This window comes from Schistocerca gregaria, chromosome 4 (assembly GCF_023897955.1).
Source record: "Schistocerca gregaria isolate iqSchGreg1 chromosome 4, iqSchGreg1.2, whole genome shotgun sequence".
In the NCBI taxonomy this organism is placed as follows: domain Eukaryota; kingdom Metazoa; phylum Arthropoda; class Insecta; order Orthoptera; family Acrididae; genus Schistocerca; species Schistocerca gregaria.
Genome location: NC_064923.1, coordinates 655,230,858 through 655,240,383, shown reverse-complemented (window position 1 = coordinate 655,240,383; position 9,526 = coordinate 655,230,858). Strand labels below are relative to the sequence as shown.

General features: G+C 35.6%; 1 long non-coding RNA gene across 1 annotated transcript; it reads right to left on the bottom strand.

The window, feature by feature from the left end:
- Window positions 1–964: 964 nt before the first annotated feature.
- Window positions 965–4,383, bottom strand: LOC126267406 (uncharacterized). Its single transcript, XR_007549002.1, has 3 exons — window positions 3,859–4,383; window positions 3,652–3,769; window positions 965–3,495 (listed from the first exon to the last, which is right to left on the bottom strand). It is a non-coding gene; the product is annotated as an uncharacterized LOC126267406 (long non-coding RNA).
- Between the last annotated feature and the right edge of the window lie 5,143 nt (window positions 4,384–9,526).

Sequence of the window (9,526 nt, the reverse complement as noted above, 5' to 3'; positions counted from 1 at the left end):
TTTTATGGATATAAAAAATATATGTGCCTTATAAATGTTCAGCATGTAGACATGTTCACAAATTAATTTGCTATGTATAATGACTCCTTCCACATTGTTACAATTTATCATGCTAAATAATCCACGTAACATGAAACTAACTATATTAGTCTCTGCAAATTTGTTTCTCATGTGGAATGTATGCAAAGGTAAACATTTGCAGTAAGATCATTAGGCATAGTATTGAGTAGATCCAGTTTTTGGGAATGTAAACAAATTATTTTCATAATACCACCACCAACAGAACCAGGGCTTGTAAAGCCCTGTGATGTTCAAAACAATCTTTTGATTGCTGACTGTTACTTTAATACACAATAGTTGTTCTCGCATAACATTAACACAGATAGTACAAAATGGTATAATTAATATGTATTAGTCACATTTTACATTGTAAACTTAAATTGTAATAACCTCACCTGTCTATTGGTTGTAGTTTGAGCAATATGCTTCCAATGAAGTCTATCAACACTGTATGGAAACTTAGTTATGTTCCTTTTGTTTGCCCCTTGTATTCCTTGACCTGCTGTTATATTCAGTTTTGTTATTTTTTGCAGGAAGAAGAAATTGTTACAGGAGATGATGTGCCTGTTGCTAATGATGGGAAGAAACGAAAAAGAAAGGAGACTAAAGGAATTGGTAATGGGCTCATTGAAAAGGCAGAAAAAATTCTGGGCCAGGAAATTGATGGTTTCCAAACCTTTGGAGATTATGTGGCTAGTGAGCTGCAGTCACTAAAGAATGAAAAAAAATGCAAACAAACTGAAAACAATGATTCTGAAAAACATCATTGAAATAAGCAAGATTGACAGTGCAGAAATGTCATCCGCTCCAGTTTCGCCAGTGAGAGAGAAAAGTGCTGCCAGTCAATGCATACTTAATGTAACAGATTTTATAAACATAGAATAATGATAATAGAATATCTGTATGACACCGAAATAGAACATTACTTTATTTTCAGAATGTAGTGTTCATTCAACAACCTTAAAAAATGGCTCAGTAAACCTGTAATGATTGGTGAATTTAGGCTCACTGGAATGTGTACATTTTGGGCTTTGTTAAGGTCTTACAAATAACATCTTCAGAAATTGATTTTTTTAAATGTTTGACATGTAGGAACAGTAAACTCTTACTAAATCTGTATGATTATTAGCTAGAAAGTTAAATGTGGTACACTAACACTGACTGTATGAGAAGTTGTTGTATTCAAATTCTGTGCCAAAATAATTAGCCACAAATGTAAGATTATATTAATAACAAGTGAAAGACAATTCATAAAGAAACTGAATGGTAGGTTGTGCTTAGTTTCTTGGCCTACACAACTCTTTGTGGAAACTGTAATTGTACTGTGCAAAATATTTCAAAATTGCAACGAAGAAAGAATTTTTGTAGAGAAACAAAGTGGGTTTCAATTCCTAACCTGACCTGGATCTCCTAGTGAAAGTTATATGCAAAACAGTTATTTTCAAAACTGCAATTAAGGAAAGAATTTTTGTAAAGAAACTCAAAGGTGGGTTGTAATCCTTTCTTGGCCTCCACAGCTCCTTGTGTAAATTGTATTGTGCAGACTATAGTTTATTTCAAAATTGAAATGTTTGGTTGCATGTCAAATATAGTCTATCGGACATATTTGCTGCCATTTCCCATGTTACCCTCCAATAAAAAACATTGCCTACATATTGCTACCATCCAGAACAAAATAGTGAACATAAATTACCAAGTATTGTGAATACCAATTTGCAGTAATGTTGGAGGAACCTGTTTACATTTTGATTCCTCAAATAACTTAAATGCAGTTGGGCCAGTGCCATTCTGTTACTTTGTACTGTCACTGATTACATCTACAATTTCTACGAATAAAATAATATACAGTTATCTAAATGTGAGATTTTATACAAGACAAGAGTGCCATAATGTAAATGGAATATGAATGAATATTCTCCTGCCTCTAAAAATGTGTTAAGGGTTGGAATGGAATAAGCATACAGAACACACAGTTCACAATTTAAAGGTATTACAGAAAGGTAAGATAAGTTCTGTAAAAAAACCAAAATATAGACGATTCCTTGTTTGTTCATCGTAATTGTTAATTTGTAAATATATTATTCATTAATAGTTGATTTCATAGAATATCCTACTGCATCAAATACCATACACATGAACTATCTTCTGTGCAGCTGTATTTACATTGAGTGCCCATACATTATGGCCATGTGGAACATAATTATGCACATCTTTGGTCAAGTAGTGCAAGCTCCAATTCTGATCTTAAACTGAATTTCACTACTTACTAACAGGCTTCTTTGTAGATATTGATAGGGTTTATACTTCTTTTCACTGCAGTTAATCTTTGCAATTTAACATTAGGTAAATAAGTGTTCAACTGGTATTGCAGTAAATTGCACGTTAAAAAAAATACTCAAAATTACTGAGAAACTTTACTATAAAGTCCAGGAACATGTATGTAATTTTAGAAATCAGTAACTCCGAAAACATGCATAGGGCCATATGTATTGTAGTGAAATGAGTGCTGGGACAGCCAGCCACAGAAAAGAACATCACTATTGAACTTAATGGTAAGGATATAAATGTTAAGTCCCAGGCAGCAAGTATATTTTCCAAGTCTACAGTTCACATTTTAAATGTATCTGTACTGCCAAGGTACTTCACCTAATGGCGATACAAAGTAATTCATGAATTCTTCACGAATTGCTCTAGTATCATGAGAATTTCTATTACATTGTCCTGTTTGAATGGGGATTAAATTGTGTGTTCCCTGCTCTTCATTCCTCCATGAGGCTCCTGTTACCTCACCATTCTGTACATCCTCTACATCAAAATTACTTCGGTTTGCATAATTGCCATCTTTTCTATCCATTAAGAAATTGTGTAGGGCACATATAGCTGAAACTATTGTCACGGTTTTTTCAGGACCTAGCAACAATGGACGCCTCAATATCCTAAAACGTTGTGCAATGTGACCAAAAAAATTTCCACAACTCTTCTGGCCCTCGATAACCTGTAATTAAAAACTTGGTTGGGACCCGGTCGGTTATGGAATGGATAGGGCTTCATTAAATATGACCTCATTGGAAATGCCATCTGCCATGATTACATAGGGGGGTTGTCCTTTTCTCTGCCAGGAAGTGGTTTGGGCAGAGGAATGTCAAGACGCCCTTGCTCCAAGGCTGAAGATAAGAAACAGGTAATGAATACACCACCATCTGAAACTCTTCCATTGCAGCCTACATCCATGTATAACAACTTGTAACTGGCATCTACAAGTGCCAATAATACAACACTGTGGCAATGTTTATAATTATAATAATAGCTTCCACTGTCTTTTGGAGCTTGCATCACAATATGCTTCCCATCCAATGCCCAAATGCAGTGTGGAAAGTTCCAGTTCTCTTCAAACCCCTTTGCCACATGCATCCACTCGCTTGTTGTTTCAGGGGTCTAGAAACAGATGATGTGTAATTATTACATGTTCTATTTAATTAGCTAGTCACTTTCCATTTTATGAGCATTAGAAAAAAATTTATAAGTATATCATTCAGTAAAATGCAGTTTATTTCAATAAAAATTTAGTTTCATCGTGGTGTTTTCACATACCTTCAAATAATTTTCCCTTCAATACGTCAAAAATGGCTCTACATACGTCACGTACGATCAGAGAAATCGTGCTGACCGGAATACGAAACAAGTAAATCAGCATACATGTATGAGTCTCCTACAAAGAAAAGATTTCAAAATTTAAACTTGTTTTGGTTGCATGTTTCATACAAATAAACAAAAAGGACTATTTCATTTGTAGCTCACCTGTAGCTATAAATCGTACAGCGACAAGCAAACGTTCCTTTGCTGAAATAGCAGTACGGAACTTTGTGTCTCGTTTTGATATGACGGGAGCTATTAACGTCAACAGACACGCCAGATCATTTGAGGACATTCTGCAAAAGTTTTCAAAAGTATCCATGTTCTCGATACTAAGTTCTTGCAAAAGGTTATTATAGGCACCATATTACGATCTTCTCATTATCTCATTACAATTACAAGAGCTGCAGCATATCTCACACGCCTACTTGTCATTTTATACTTCGGCAGACACTCGTAGTGGTACTGAAAGCATATGTAAACAGTATCTGCAACTTGTTGACGCAAGTTTCTTGCCAAAGAACTTGCGGAAGAATCTTGCTTAATTCTTGCGTTGTAGTGTAAACACAGCTGCAAGCGGATCGCAATAACTTGCAGAAATAATTTCTGCAAGCGACTTGCTAGTGTAAACCCAGCCTTAGTTGCGATTTGTTACAGAAATCGCAGTTAGTCTCGATAGCGTGTTGCAGATATGAGCGTAGTACGAACTTTAGCCAACAGATGGCACTGTTAACTGCGCTTTTTAGTTGCTACTTGCGACTCTTAGTTGCGATTTGTCACGGAAATCGCAGTTAGACTCGATAGCGTGTCGCAGAGGTGAGCGTAGTACAAACTTCGGCCAATAGTTGGCACTGTTAACTGCGCTTTTTAGATGCTACTTGCGACTCTTAGTTGCGATTTGTCACTGAAATCGCAGAAAGCAGTATGGAATTCGGCGTTTACTGTGAAATGCTACTTGCGACTGCTAACTGTGACTGAAATCGCAGTTAGATTTTGTAAAGTTGTTACTGTGATATCTGTGACTTCTCAATCACTGTGATTTCTAACATACGCGATTTCCTGCCCACCACTAATTAGGGCAGTGTGTTGTGTCATAAGAAGCATGTAGAAACGAATGGCCGAGCCTTTCACACAAAGTATTATTAGGGCAGTGGTGCCAATCTTTAGTTGGCTCTAAGCTTCAGAAAACTACTGAGAGAGGGTGCACGGCAAATAAGAAAATACACACTCCGATACAATGTTTTATGCGCAGTTCACGTAGATTACTCTTTCCTTCTTTTTTTTATACAAGTGGTGGCACGGCACAGCGGCACTACATCAGAAGCCGCCCCTGATTAATAATTTACATAGAACCTCAAATAACCACCTTTTTAGCTTTTATTGTTTTTGGTCATTTTACGTGAGTTTTCGATTCTTAAATCGTCATATATGAAGACCCTGTTTCTGTGCATTTAGTTCTTTAGCTACAAGTGCTATGGAAATCATTGTTGTTACTTTATTTCGTGATACAAGTAGTCTTTTGAGCTATTTATTATTAGTAGCACATGCGACATACTGAAAATTAGATAGTTTTACATATTCCATCTCTATTCACAATCTGACTTAACTCTCGTCTATTGCTACTTTTCATAGTAATATTTCTATCAGCATGTTGTAAACAAATTCAGAAACATTGAACTACTGTGAAATTAATACTCATCACGTTATGGAATATTCTATGCCTTAAATGACCTTGTAAACCTAAAAAATTGAATCTTTCATTTTTATACTTTGAAAAACAAATTATATACTCCCTACACCACCATTCATTTCTCCTCAGGACCACAAGCTTCACTACGAAAATTTATTGCTATCCCTGTGTTCACCTTCTTTGTTTGTGTTACTCTGACGTTATACAGTTTCAAATCCAGTGTGCCCTGAAGGCCGAATTCCTCCTTTGACTTTGGGTAGTGTAAACAGAACGCATTCAAGTGTGATATACAAGTTATCTCAAACGGACTTTTGTACACACAAAAAAATTTTGATATCTCAACATTTGTCTCTCAGAAATTTTTTCATACATCATAACTAACACTAAATCTCCCACTTTAATATCAACCTTGTTTACCTCTCCTCAGTTTCCTTTTCACCAACTGCCCCACTGTTTTTTTTTTTTTTTTTTTTTTTTTTTTTTTTTTTTTTTTTCCTGCATCCCAACTTAATTCATCTCTAGTGGGAAAAGCCAGTTTCTCCTTTACAAAACTCAAAGACCTTTCTCCTTCATAATCTCATAAGGCATAAATCATGTTAAATCATGAATTACATTATTTATTAGATCTTCAACATTCTGTATAATATCTGCCCACAAGTTACGATAGTTGCTACAGTATGAGTGGAACAAATGTCCAATTTCCTTCATATAATGCTCTGCAAAATTCCCCACCAGATAATATGTTGATGTAAATATTAGTGTTATCCATAGCTAGTAAGACCGTCTTTCCATTTCTTACATGTAAACTGTGACCCATTATCAGAAAGTATGGCTTTTGGTGTACAAATCTCACAAAATAGTCGTTTTGGAATGTAACCTGGATTTTCCATTGTTTGAAAACAGTCCTTTTTTAACTCAGTCAATAATGCTTTCCCAGTTGATTTAAATAAAGGAAAGAGTTTCATAAATTTACAGAATACTTCCAACAATACAAAGACATAGGCAAAATCTCCTAACGTCAACGTCTTGGCAAAGAGACATAAAAATCCACTGCTAACAATTCCATTAAATCATTTTGTTTCACACTTTGCCTAGCATGCCTACATGTCTGGGTAAGTAACCTTAGCTCTCCAACACTTGTCTCACATTTTAACACACTTACTTAACCTCCTTACCATGTTGTCAAAAGTTACACACTTTCGTAGTTTTTGTATACAATTCTTAGGGTCTACATGTCCAAAACTCAAATCGATGTAATCAGTTTTGTCAGCTATATACTCACTGGGTGAACATACCTTCCTATCTTCCAGATTTTCATCAAACAAAACCCCATCATGCGCCTTAGTATTTTGACATATAATTTTACCATTTGGCTGATCTAAGTCCACTTTTATCACCTTCCATATCCCATCATGATTCTGATACCTTTTCGTGTATTTACAAATTTCTTCCATTTTCTTGTCTCCTTGAATACCTTTTGTATAAAACAGTTTTGGATGATCCTCCTCTACATTTTGTACTATCTCATCATTTTGTCCCAGTTGTAATCTGGATAATGCATCTGCTACTTTGTTCTGTGTGCCCTTGACACACTTGATTTCAAATTAAATTTTTTGTGTAAATACTTTCCACCTCATCAATTATGAATGTGTTTGTCTAAATTTCTTGAAAAATGCAATCAGTAAGTGATCAGTGTAAATGATAGTTTTGTTTCCCCACAGATAATCTCTGAACTTTTTGAATCTCCAAATTATCACCAAAGTTTCACACTCCTATTTCTATTGGACCTAGTCAATGATATGCTTGCAAAGGCAATAGTCCAATGATCTTCTTTCTTGCCATCCCCAAAATTTTGAAACAATTATATTCCAGTATCTCATCCATTATAGACAGTCCCTAAACAAAAAAGTCGAAGTAGGTCAGAATGGTAAAACATTCTCTTCTCTTTCAAGGCCTACTTAAGGTGGTTAAAACCTTCCTGGTACTCAACATGGGTTACTGAACATTTGTTTGGACACAATATTGCTATAAAAATTACACAAACCTAGAAAGATTTTAAATGCATCGGATCCTTTCGAAATGGACATTCCTTTATTGCTTTTATCTTTTCAGGGTCATCTCCAATGCTGGTGATGGACAAGATGCTACCTAAGAACTTTATTTCCTTTCTCACAAATTCACACTTCTTAAGCCAAAGGGTCATGCCTCTTTTCTCAAAGCTTAAAATAGCTCATTTAACAGGTTATATTGTCCTTCCCAAGACTCAGTGGCAACAAACAGGTCATACACATAAGCTGTTGTTTTGGAAATCAACTCTGTAGTAAGACTTGGTTAGTGCTCTTATGAAAACACACACACACACACACACACACACACACACACACACACACACACACACACACACACACACACACACACTCACACTAATATTCAACCCAAATGGAACCAAAGTGTATCAGTAACATGTTCCATTCACTAAAAAGGCAGTATACTACCTGTACTCTTTTGCAAGTGGTACTTGCCAGTAACCAGAGTCAAATCAAGCCAGTAACCAGTTTCAAATCTTGCAGTATTTTTGCAATATCCCATCCATATTTTTTTGTGCAATCAGTCTCTCTACTAACTATTGCATTCAACAACCTAGCATCTATGACCACTCTGATACTACCAACGTTTGGGAGGTTCCTACCATATTTTGTCGCATCTAGAGTCAGGCCTACTAAATGAGTGGCCTGCCAAGCAAGTGAAATTATTGTTCATACATCAGAAATAGTTTCCTGATTTATCATACCCACTGCAACTATGCTTGAAATATGAGCCCTAGGGCCTATCAGTTAAGGTATAATTTATTCTCGTCCTTACTTCTTAATGCAACAGAATGGATTACACATCTGTCTAATAGCTTGTGCACATTTCAGATGGGCTAATTTCATGCTGGCAAGACCACATTTCCTTCCTGTGGTACATATTTTATTCAAACCTTGGACATCACAGCAAGAAAATGAAGGTTATAGTAAAATACCTCAACAAAATGGCTGCCCACAACTCAATGATCAAGACTACTATTTGTTTCATATATCTCTTCTTTTATTACAATAAATTCTTTCACGCTAATGTTGCAAAATTTCTTGTATTACACTTAAACACAATAGTTAAACAAAGGATTCTCCACTCAATGGGAATAACATAACATAAGCATTTTACTATTCTACGGTCTTGTAATGTTTCTGTTTATTGCTACTGTGCACTTTCTGGATTGGTAAGGAATCTTTCGCTACTTCATTCTCTCCCACACTCTCTTAACCTCATTCAGTAGCAACACAGCGAATTTACTGACTTTCATGCTGTTAGGAAAAATCATGCTTGACCCACCGTATTTGAAACTAATTCGCTACTGTCTCATGCAAATCACACAGATTAAATACACAAAATAAATCACACTGACAGTATAAAACACATCTCAAAAATAAAATGTTTGGTTATCTGCTCGCTCTGCTTTCCCCTATCAAACAACAGTCCTCCCAGATTCACACGTCACTGACCAACGTAATAATTTTCATACCACAAACTCTGGAGGATTTATGCACATCTGACTTGCCTTAATTCACTCTCTGAGTATCTGAATATCAAGCTGACATCACACAAATGTATCTCATAATGGAAGTTTCGCTATCTTATTTATCTCACACATGGATCCTCAACTGAATGTTAGGACAAGCACTTCTAATTCCTTTTATTGTCTCGTAGTCAGGTTGAGACTCACACTGTACTCACCATGTGGAAGTGATTGTCTCTAATTCAAGTTCTGCACATGTAAATCTTAATTATTTGCAGCTAGATTTACACATGCAAGTATTTCATCTTAATACTACGACACACTAGCATTTCATCTTATAATTACAACATGTGGTTTCTCTGCCACTTCCAAAGAATCCTATGTTCCCTGTGAATTTTTTTACCTGCCTATCTTTTTCCAAACAATGATATGAGCCTCCCACCAAAAGTTTCTGAAAAGAGAGTTTATTAGTTTATCCCCCTTAAATATTCCAAATGCATACCATTTTCATTTAAATTTGTTTTTCTGGAGCACACATAAAGCACATTTTCACAGCTCAGGAACCAGCAACAGAGTGCTGAAATATG